Raw genomic sequence first — 11,136 nt, 5'->3', positions numbered from 1 at the left:
TCACAACATACTCAGGTTGTTCCTACTAATTTTCAGCCACAATACACAATAAAAATAACCTCATAACAGTGCAACAAATTACAGTAACTTAGAACTCATTTCAAGCCATTTCTTCACAAGTTTGTATTGTCACAAGATAGCTAAGACTCCGATAAGCTCAAACACATGAAGAAGAGAAGATTCCTTACCTTATTTAGCAATGAGAAACCCTAGAAAAAATTTAAATTTAGAATGCTTACCACTTAGCAACAACATCAACAAGTGATCTTCACCACTTCTACAACACTTTTAATCAAGCGTAGGTGGTCTAACCTTGGAGGAGAGGGGCTGCCTTGGGCTGTTTGGTATAGTTTTGTTTGAGATATTAGAAGAGAAGATTAAAAATATTAAAATAATCTCACATAATGGGTGATGAATGAAACTTGAAGCCCTTTCCACTTAGAACACTAGTAGAAAAAAGGGTGGTTGTTTGGCTTGGGAGAGAAAGAGGATGTTGTTGAACTTTATTTTGGATGAATATGGGTGAAAATGGTTAGATGTTGGCTTTAATAATCCCTTAGGATTGACCAAACTACTGCCTCAATGGCCCTCTCTTTAACCTTTAATTTGGGCCACAAACACCTCTTTAATTTGGGCCTCATTTTAGCAAGTAGGTGACAACCTACTTGTCACCTACCTGTTTCATTAGGGTGTGTCGCACATGATGCCCTAATTAATTTAAATACGTCTCTCATCCTCGTTTTATAATCACGACACGTGTTAAGTAGCTCAAGCAAGTAGGAAGGAAAGTAAGTTGGTGAAGCAGGCATGTCAAGTAAGCAAGCAACTAGTTTTTATTTGTCCAAAATCTCCTTTCTCGCGTTTAAATGCACTCATCCTCAACCTAGTCGTGTATATGTTGAACAAAAATACGGGATGTAACATTACTAAATTAATTTATATACTTTCAAAGAGGATCTCATTTCCAAGCTTACATTAATTGACTTACGTCGTACTTTTGCGTACGGAAACATGGGGTGTAATATCATTCCCCCCTTTGGAACATTCGTCCTCGAATGTTGGCTGATGCGCCTATCAGTCTCATAACCTATAGCTTTTATGAATACTTTAATATTGTCCTTGCCATCTAGGCAACTACTATGATAAATCCAAAGGCCAAGGCATTCCCCCCCTTTAGGCCTCTTTCTCACACCACGACTTGTGGTCGAAATTCTTCCAATCTCGTAATTGTTGCTACCTTCAGTCATACATCTTGTACGACTCTGACCTTGTATGTGCGCCCATGTGACTCTTCTCTCCTTTTTCCTCCAGCTTTTAGCCAATCTCTAGGCCTTACTTTGGGAACATATACAGAACTATGACAAGTTTTCCCTCTGGGAATATATAGGTGTACTGAAGTTCTTCGTTTGGTACTTTATCAAACTTAGGACTATTGCTATATCTTGTTTCATAGCTCGATTATCTATTCTTTTGGATTTACTGCATCTAAGTAGGTTATACTATACCATAACTCTTACTTCAATTTATTATTACCGAGGTTTGCTACCCAACTTCGGGTTACTCTCTCACTGCTTATCCTATATATATAAATTTAAGTCCTTTAATGCTTCTTATTATTGTTCATCTAAAGAGCGACATCCTAATCTCCTCTCATACTTTGGAAACTTTATCCCTCTATTGTTGATTCAATTTAATATTGATCTATAATCTACCACTGATAACTTGAAACCTCTTACGTAATACCTTGTCACTGCACCTATGGTGCCACATATGTGGTCAAAATCTCGCATATGTGAGAGCCACTAATTGCCCGACCCTACGCACCTACGATCACTTCTCCGCACCTGCGACCACTTCAGCGATCGAGCTCCGCACCTGCGAACTCCCAGGCCTCCATCCAAGTCTGCATTTGCGGACCATTGTGCGCATCTGCGGCTCCCCGTCCACATCTGTAGACCCAGCCTCGCCCCTCTTAATCCACTTCTACGATAAACATGCCGCTTCTACGACCTTGCATCTGCGGCCAATCCCTCGCAGGTGCGATTGCATCAGAACTCCAAAACTTGAACAATTCTTCAAAGTCTAAAAATGATCCGCAAATAATCAGAAACACACCCGAGGCCCCCCGAACCCCATACAAATATACCAAAAAGTCCTAAAACACAATACAAACCTACTCAAATCCTCAAATCACATAAAATAACACCAAAACCATGAATCGCACCCCAATTCAAGCTTAATGAAACTAATGAACTTCCAACTTTTGAAACTCATGTCGAATCAAAGCAAACCAACTCGGAATGACCTCAAATTTTGTATACAAGTCCCAAATGACAATCGGACCTATTCCAACTCCCGGAACCAAAATTCGAACCCGATTTCAACAAAATCAACTCTCAGTCAAACCTCTCAACCTTCCAAACCTTCAACTTTCCAACTTTCGCCAAAAAACACAAAACCAACCTACGAACTCCAAATCCGGACACATGCCTAAGTCCAGAATCACCATATGAAGCTATTGGAATCATCAAAACACCATTCTAGTGTTGTCTAAACAAAAGTCAAACTCCGATCAACTCTTTTAACTTAACTTTCAACCTTGGGACTAAGTGTCCTAATTCACTCCGAAACTTCCTCGAAACCAATCCCCACCCCGGCAAGTCACGTAACCTCAAATACAGATAAGTAAAGTATAAATAGGTGATACGGGGCTAAATTATTCAAAACGACGGGCCAGATCATTACACTTCACTAACGCGATCTCTTTCGATCTCAACTTCTAAACATGCCTATCCAAAATGGCCACCGACTCTTCTTCATAAGCCAGATTCTCATCCTGCTGCACAGAACTAAAATCCAATATATGTGACTTGTCTTCATAATACTTCCAGAGCATGGAAATAAAAAATGTCGGATGAACTCCCGACAAGCTGGGTGGCAAAGCAAGCCTGTAAGCCACCTTACCAACTCTCTCAAGAACCTCAAACGGACAAATATACCAAGGTCTCAACTTTCCCTTCTTCCCTAATCTCATCACACCCTTCATAAGCGAAACTCTAAGAAGAATCTTCTCACCCTCCATGAAAGCCACATTTCAAACCTTCCTATGAGCATAATTCTTTTTCCTAGACTCCGTTGTACGAAGCCGCTCCTGAATTAACTTTACCATTTCCAAAGCATCATGAAACAAATCTATACCTAACAACCTAGCCTCTCCAGGATCAGATCAACCAACTGGAGAACGACACCACCTCCCATATAAGGCCTTATACGGAGCCATTTGGATACTAGACTGGTAGTTGTTGTTATAAGCAAACTCCACAAATGGTAGAAATTGATCCCACTGGCCCCTAAAATCAATAACACAGTCTCTCAATATATCCTCAAGGATCTGAATGGTCCATTCGAACTGCCTATCCGTATCTGGGCGAAATGCAATTCTAATCTCTACCTGCGCGCCAAAATCTCGCTAAACAACTTTCCAAAAGTGCAATGTGAACTGCATACCCAGATCCAATATGATGGAAATAGACAATCTTTCTGATATAGGTCTGAGCCAACTTCTTTGAAGTATAAGAAGCCATAATCGGAAAAAAATATGCATACTTGGTCAATCTGTCCACAATGACCCAAACAACGTCAAATTTCCTCAAGGTTTGTGGAAATCCTACCACAAAGTCCATAGTAATGTGCTCCTACTTCTACTCTGGTATATCTAACCTCTGAAGCAAACCACCCGGTCTATGATGCTCATATTTAATCTGCTGACAACTCAAAAATCACGAGACATGACCAATAATGGCCTTCTTCATCCCGCGCCACCAATAATGCTGCTTCAAATCACGATACATCTTTGTAGTATCTAGATAAATAGAATACCTCAAACTGTGAGCTTCCTCAAGAATCAACTACCTCAATCAATCCATATTAGTAACACAAATTCGACCATGAAGTCGCAATACACCATCATCACCAATGACCACCTCCTTAGTACCACTTTGCAACACCATGTTCTTAAGGATAAGCAAATAGGAATCATCATACTGATGAGCCTTGTACGCTCAAACACGGATGATTGATGGGCTAAAAGTATGTAACCTCACGAATCTATTAGTCAAGACCTGGACATCCATATACAAAGGCCTCCCCATAGCTAGACTAAATGCCAAACTCCCCGTACTCTCCGTCTTACTACTCAAAGCATCTGTTACCATATTCGCCTTTCTCGGATGATAGACGATAGTGATATCATAATCCTTCAATAACTCCAACCACCTCCACTGCCTCAAATTCAAATTCTTTTTCTTGAACAAGTACTGAAGACCAGATAATTAGTGTAAACCTTACAAGACACACCATACAAGTAATGCCTCCAAATCTTGAGCGCATGGATAATAGTTGCTAACTTCAAATCAAGAACTGAATAATTCGTCTTATAGGGCTTCAACTAGCGCGATGCATAAGCAATAACCCTACCGTCTGCATCAACACATAACCAATACCAACACGCGAATCATTATAGTAGATAGTATACATCTCCGATCCTAAGGGAAATACCAAAACAAGAGCTGTAGTCAAAGCAGTATTAAGCTTCAGAAATCTCTCTTCACACTTATTAGACCATATAAAAGGGACACTGTTCTAAGTCAACATGGTTAAGGGAGCTGTATTAGATGAGAATCCCTCCACAAAGCGAGAATACTAGCAAGCCAAATCTAAGAAACTCCCGATCTATAGTTGTAGAAGGTCTAGAAAAACTCTGAACTGCCTTAGTCTTCTTCGGATCCACCTTGATACCATCATTAGACACCATGTGGCCCGAGAATGCCACTGAATCCAACAAAAACTCGCACTTGGAGAACTTACCATACAACTTCTTCTCTCTCAGAATCTGAAGCAGAATTCTCAAATGATGCTCGTACTCCTCCCTACTACGGGAATATACCAAGATATCATCAATGAATACAATGATAAATGAATCCAAATAAGACAATAACACACTGTTTATCAAGTTCATGAAATTTGCTGGAGCACTAGTCAAGCCAAAAGACATCACCAAAAATTCATAATATCCATAACGAGTCATGAAAGCTGTCTTAGGGATGTTTGAAGCCTTAATCTTCAACTAGTGATAACCCGATCTCAAATCAATCATTGAGAACACCCTAAAGGTAATCAAACAAATCATCAATACAAGGCAATGGATACTTTTTCTTCATAGCGACCTTATTCAACTGCCTGTAATTAATGCACATCCTCGTAGAATCATCATTCTTCTTCATAAACAATACCGACGCACCCCAAGGAGAAAAACTCGGCTTAATGAATCCCTTATCCAACAACTACTGCAACTGCTCCTTCAACTCATTTAACTCAACTGGAGCTATACAATATGGTAGAATAGATATGGGCTGTGTGATTGACACTAAATCAATACCAAAATTAATAATCCATATTTGGTGGTATGCCCGGTAGGTCTGCAGGAAAATTATCTGGAAACTCTGTCACTACTAGGACTGAATCAACAATAGGACTCTCAACACTAGTATCTCCGACAAAAGCTAGATAAGCCAAATACCCTTTCTCAACCATTCATTGAGCCTTTAGAAATAAAATCACTCTACTAGGGATATGACCAGGAGAACCCCTCCATTCCAACTTTGGTAATCTCGGCATAGACAACGTCATAGTCTTAGTTGACAATCAAGAATAACATGATATGGAGACATCCAATCTATACCAATAATCACCTCAAATCCCACCATATTAAGCAATAGATAATCAACCCTAGTCTCAGTGCCCCCAATGGTAACCGCACAAGATTGGTATACACGATCCACCATAATGAAATCATCAACAAATATAGATATATGAACATGAATATTAAGAGAAACACAAGGCATATCCAAATAAGGAGAAAATATAATGACACATATGAAAAGGTAGACCCCAGATCAAACAATACTGAAGCATATCTATGATACACTGAAACCATACCTATGGTCACAACATTTGAGGCCACTGTCTTGGGCCTAACAGGAAAAGCATAACAACGAGCCTGACCACCACTAGCAGAACCTCTACCAACCTGGCCCCCTTCTCTAGGGCAGCCTCTCACTACATGCCCTCCTCATCTAAGTGATTGGCCATGGGGTAATGTAACTGGTGCGGGATCTATTGTCTGAGAACTATGTGGATCTTGCGCCTCTACCACACCCGGGGTAATAATTCCTCACATGTCTGAACTCTTCACACTCATAACAACCCTTGGCTGAATGAGGTTGCTCAACTTGGAACTTCCCTTGATGACCTGAGTACCCACTAGAAGAACTCTGAACATATGGAGCCTAGTACGAGCTCACAGGAAGAGCACTAAAAGATGATGGAATTGGAGAACTGAAAGATGGCCGAGCCATTGTACCACGAGCTACATGTTGTGTAGAATAAGGGGGCCTACCATGATAGTCTCAACCAGACTGCCCCTACCACCGAATGAGGTACCAATGAAACTACCATAATGATAAGGCCTCTTGTCTCTCATCATATCCTCTCTCAACTTGAATGTGAATATGCATGATTCTCCGAGTCATCTCCACGGCCTGATGAAAAGTAGTTCCAATTTTTGACTTTCGAGCTATAGCAACCCTAATGTTGTAGTTCAAACCATCAATAAATTGCCTCACCTTCTCTTCCTCGGTAGGGATAAAAAAAGCTACATGACGAGACAACTTTACGAATCCCACCTCATACTCGGTTACTAACATATGATCCTGCCGAAGATACTCGAACTGGCCTCTCAACTCATCCCTTACGGTGAGTGGGATGTACTCCTCAAAGAAATATGTGTAAAACGAAGTTCAAGTAAGAGGATATGAACCACCTATATCATAAGTCTGCCACCATCTCCTGGCAGCCCCTCTCAACATAAATGTAGTGAAGTTCACCTTGTTGGACTCTACCAAGCCCAAGCTGCAAAGGATCCGATGACATTTATCTAGAAAGTCTTGGGTATCCTATAAATGTCACCATCAAAGTGAGGAGGATTTAACCTTTGAAACCTCTTTAGCCTTTTTTTTCCTCATCACACATGACAAGCATAATCTCAGGCCTAGCTGCTATAATAGGCTACTTGACACTAATTGGCTCCAAGCATCTGAAACCTCGCTACTGCCTTCTCTAAAGTATGAGTGGCAGGAGTATGAGCTCCCCCTCCAGCCTGAGATGTGGTTGGGGCCACGAGAACCACTCCAGCCTGAGTCAAAGCATCGATAAAGCTGACCATCTTAGCCATGGTCTCCTGAAAGACTAGTGCAGCGACAAAACCCTCTGGATGCTGAGTTAGTGCTAGGACCTCAACATACTTATCTATGATCTAATCCTTCACTTTATCCGAAGGTGGGCTCGATGCAACTACCCTTCCATGGCCACGGGCTCCGATGGATACTCTACCTCTAGCTGTGACTTTGCGACCCCTGGCCCTACCTCTCTTGGGTGCAGCTAGGGTACAACCTCCCACTCACCTGCTGCAGCTGACGCATGAGTTCTCACTATCTATGAGAGAGTAGAATAGAAAGATTTATACTTATACAATAATCAATGCACAATAAGGAATCAAAAAGGGAAAGTTTTGTAAATCCCTACAGCCTCTCGTAGATAGATAGTGACGTCTCTGTATCGATCCACAAGACTTTACTAGGCATGCTCATGACTTGTAAAACCCTTAGAACCTAGAGCTCTGATAGCAACTTTTTACGATACAAAAATGCCACCAGTGGTTATGATAGTACCTAACCTACTTGCTAGGCAATCTAGCACTTAAAAACAATAATAAAATTTATTTTTTTATAGATATAATAAAGATAATAATGTGGAATAAATCTCAAAACCAATATCATAAATACAAATGTCTAAGACAAGGTTTAAAATGCAACCACAATTGTCTAACAATGCCAAAACCCAGTATCACAATGTCACAAGCATCTAATAAGAGTAAACAGTCTGAATCGAACAATAACATCTGTCTAAAAAGAAATAAATAGACAAAAATAACTAAGTAAGGAAGGAAATCCATGTGCTACGAGTCGGACCAGCTGAAGCAGCTCACCATGAAGTCTTCAAATAGATCTCCTACTCTGCTGGAGGAATATCACCGATACCAGCCTCAGAACATTGCAAAAAAATATACAGAAGTGTAGTATGAGTACGAAAATAACTATACTCAGTAAGCATTAAGTCTAGCCTCAAATAAGTAGTGGCGATGGGTCGACTCCTAACAGTTCAAATAGTTAAGATTGAAGCATAAATAAGACACAAAATAAGGCATGTCATTATCAATCGAGTACGAAAGCTCAAGACACAGTTCATACATCAATATGTTTGGTCATTTTATGATGAACCCAGTTCTTTTCCATGTTCACAGCACTTAGTATCATGAAATATCGTACATGTTAAATCATCACACTATAATTTTATAAATGTTATTTGATCCATAACACTGTTTCATCAACAACTTATTCAACCTCTGCAGTTGATAGAGCCACATGATTTTTCTCTTTGAATCCCAAGAAATCAAACATCAACCAAGAAAGTGAAACATCCCAGATGTGCTTTCCTATCAACTAGGTACCCAACATAATCAACATTTGCATATTCCCCCAAGTCTAAAGCACCACCAGACGGGCACCAAAGAACCAGTTCTTGAGTTCCTTTCAGATATCTCAAGATCTTCTTTGCAATTTTTAACTGTGACTCTTTAGGATTTAATTGAAATTTAGTACAAAATCCAATATTAAACATGATATCTGGACTGCTTGCAGTTAGATACAATAATGATCCAATCATACCCCTAGAAATATCTTGTCAATTGGAGAACCAGATTCATCCATATCCAATCAAGTAGCTTTAGCTATAAGAGTATCAATTGTCTTTGCATTTTCCATCTCAAACCATTTGAGAAATTATTTGATGTACTTTTTGTTGATGTATCTTCATACTGTTCTTAGTTTGCTAAACTTTTAATCGAAGGGAGAAGTTTAGCTCACCCATCATGCTTATCCCAAACTCACTTCATGTTAGTTTTGCAAACTCATTACACAAAGATCCATTAGTTGCACCAAAAATCCTAGCTTTAAACTTGTTATACACGGGAAAATTCAGACCAGAGGGATTAAGAGACTAGATTTAGACTATTATACACGTGAAAATCTCACATTCCCAGTGACATTTAATTTTCAGTGAACTCCCTATAAGATTATCAAATCGGGTCACCATTTTATTAGAAGTGGTACCAAAAGACTCACAAATTACAAATTCATTATTCATCTTTTTTTCATTTCACTCTAAATTGTACATGCAACTATTTTTGAGAAAAAAAGCTATGTTGCTGGCACCGAGGTTAACGTGTCCAGTGCAAGAATGAGAAAGAAAAGCATGTTGTTGGCGTTGAGTAAACAAGCACTTTCGACCAGAAACGACCACTGAAATTTTAGTGTAGGACTTATTTTTTTTTTATTATTCCTATTATAAACGCCACGACAAGTAATAGTCAAAGTGATAACACTAATAATGGTATTGTTTTAGTCACACGTACGGCTCCGGATCCACCCCCTTTACCTTCTAGCTCTCGGTAGGATACAATTAAGGTTTGTTTGTTAATTATTGTGTGCATGTGAAGTTGAAATTTGTTCGCATCTATTTTTCTTCTTTTCTTTTTCGGAGTAATATTTGAATATTGATAAGTTTGTGATTGCGGAGTTGTTTTGAACTTGGTATGAGAGATACATAATATTTTGGGTTAAGGTAAAAATAGAATAACACAACGTATAATAATATGTAATTCCAAAGGTTGAATATTTAAATTCTTATGTATGCATTTTTTCATAGAAGATGAAGAACAATGAAGGAAGGGAGGGGAAGAAAACAAAATTAGTAAATAGTTGCAGTGGAAGAGCTTTTAAATATGAGTCTTTTGAAGAAAAAAGGACAAAAGCTCTATTATTTTTTTTAATAACAAGCTGTTATTTTTGCACAAGATCTAAGAAACTTCTAGACTTTAAATAGTTGGTATAAAAGTGGCTAACATGTGCCATTCTACGAAGCCTTTGTCCTTTCTCTAAGAGCATGTTTGAAAAGTTACGTACGAATTGAATTTGTATGTAGTGTGTGTGTGTGTGTGTGTATATATATATATATATATATATATATTATGACGAATTTACAATAAATATTTTTTGTAAAAATATAAAATAATTATATAAATAATATTATAAAAAATAATTGGTATCTTTTAGTAAATAATATAGTTACTTAAATTTGTAACAGACTGGTAGTTTTGAGTATTAGAACTCTATTCCTCTATTTGAGACTTCTCATAGATTGGTCTGATGATTTATGACTTGAGGTGATAGGTGGTATGGTTTCAGAGAGGTTCGAGAGTGATTTAGAGAACTTAGTTTTTAAGTTTGTTTAAAGTTGGACGAGTTGACTAAAGTTAATATTATTGGTAAACGACTCGAATTGGTATTTTGAATGTTTCATAGGTTCGTAATATAATTTTGGACACTTACATATATTCGATTCGGGTCTCAGTGGCCTAGAGTTTCGGCGCTTCTAATCAAGAGTTAATTTTTAAAGTTAAGAGAATTTGAGATTCTTAGTTTGATGTACGAATCTTGGTTTAGATATTATTATTAGTGTTTTGAGCCTTTGGACAAGTTTATATAAGGTATATGGACTTGTTAAAATAATTCAACGGGGTCTCGGGGCTCATGTGAGTTGTAGGGTGGTTTCAGATCATTTTGGGCTAAGAGAATTGCTGATTTTTCTGCTGTCAGTCGTACTCTTCGCAATCACATGGCATGTCCTGCGATCGCATAAAAGGATATTGGAAGAGGTGGTCTTGTTCTTCATGATCGCATGGGGAGGCTCGCGATCGCGTAGTGTAGTCTGGAGAGGCATCGCGATCACGTGAGGATGTTCAGGGTGCGTAGGAGGATTCTGGGGCCGAGGGGTGTAGCTTTTGGCGATCGTATGTGGAGGCTGCGATCGCGTAGGTGTCTATTGGTGGCTCTTCATGGTCGAGTAGGTACTCGTCGCAAACACGGTTCACATTCTGGCTCCAACGGTATTTTTCTAAGG

Source organism: Nicotiana attenuata, chromosome 7 (genome assembly GCF_001879085.1).
Source record: "Nicotiana attenuata strain UT chromosome 7, NIATTr2, whole genome shotgun sequence".
In the NCBI taxonomy this organism is placed as follows: Eukaryota; Viridiplantae; Streptophyta; class Magnoliopsida; order Solanales; family Solanaceae; genus Nicotiana; species Nicotiana attenuata.
The sequence above is the reverse complement of the archived record's forward strand: the minus strand, read 5'-3'. Positions refer to the sequence as shown.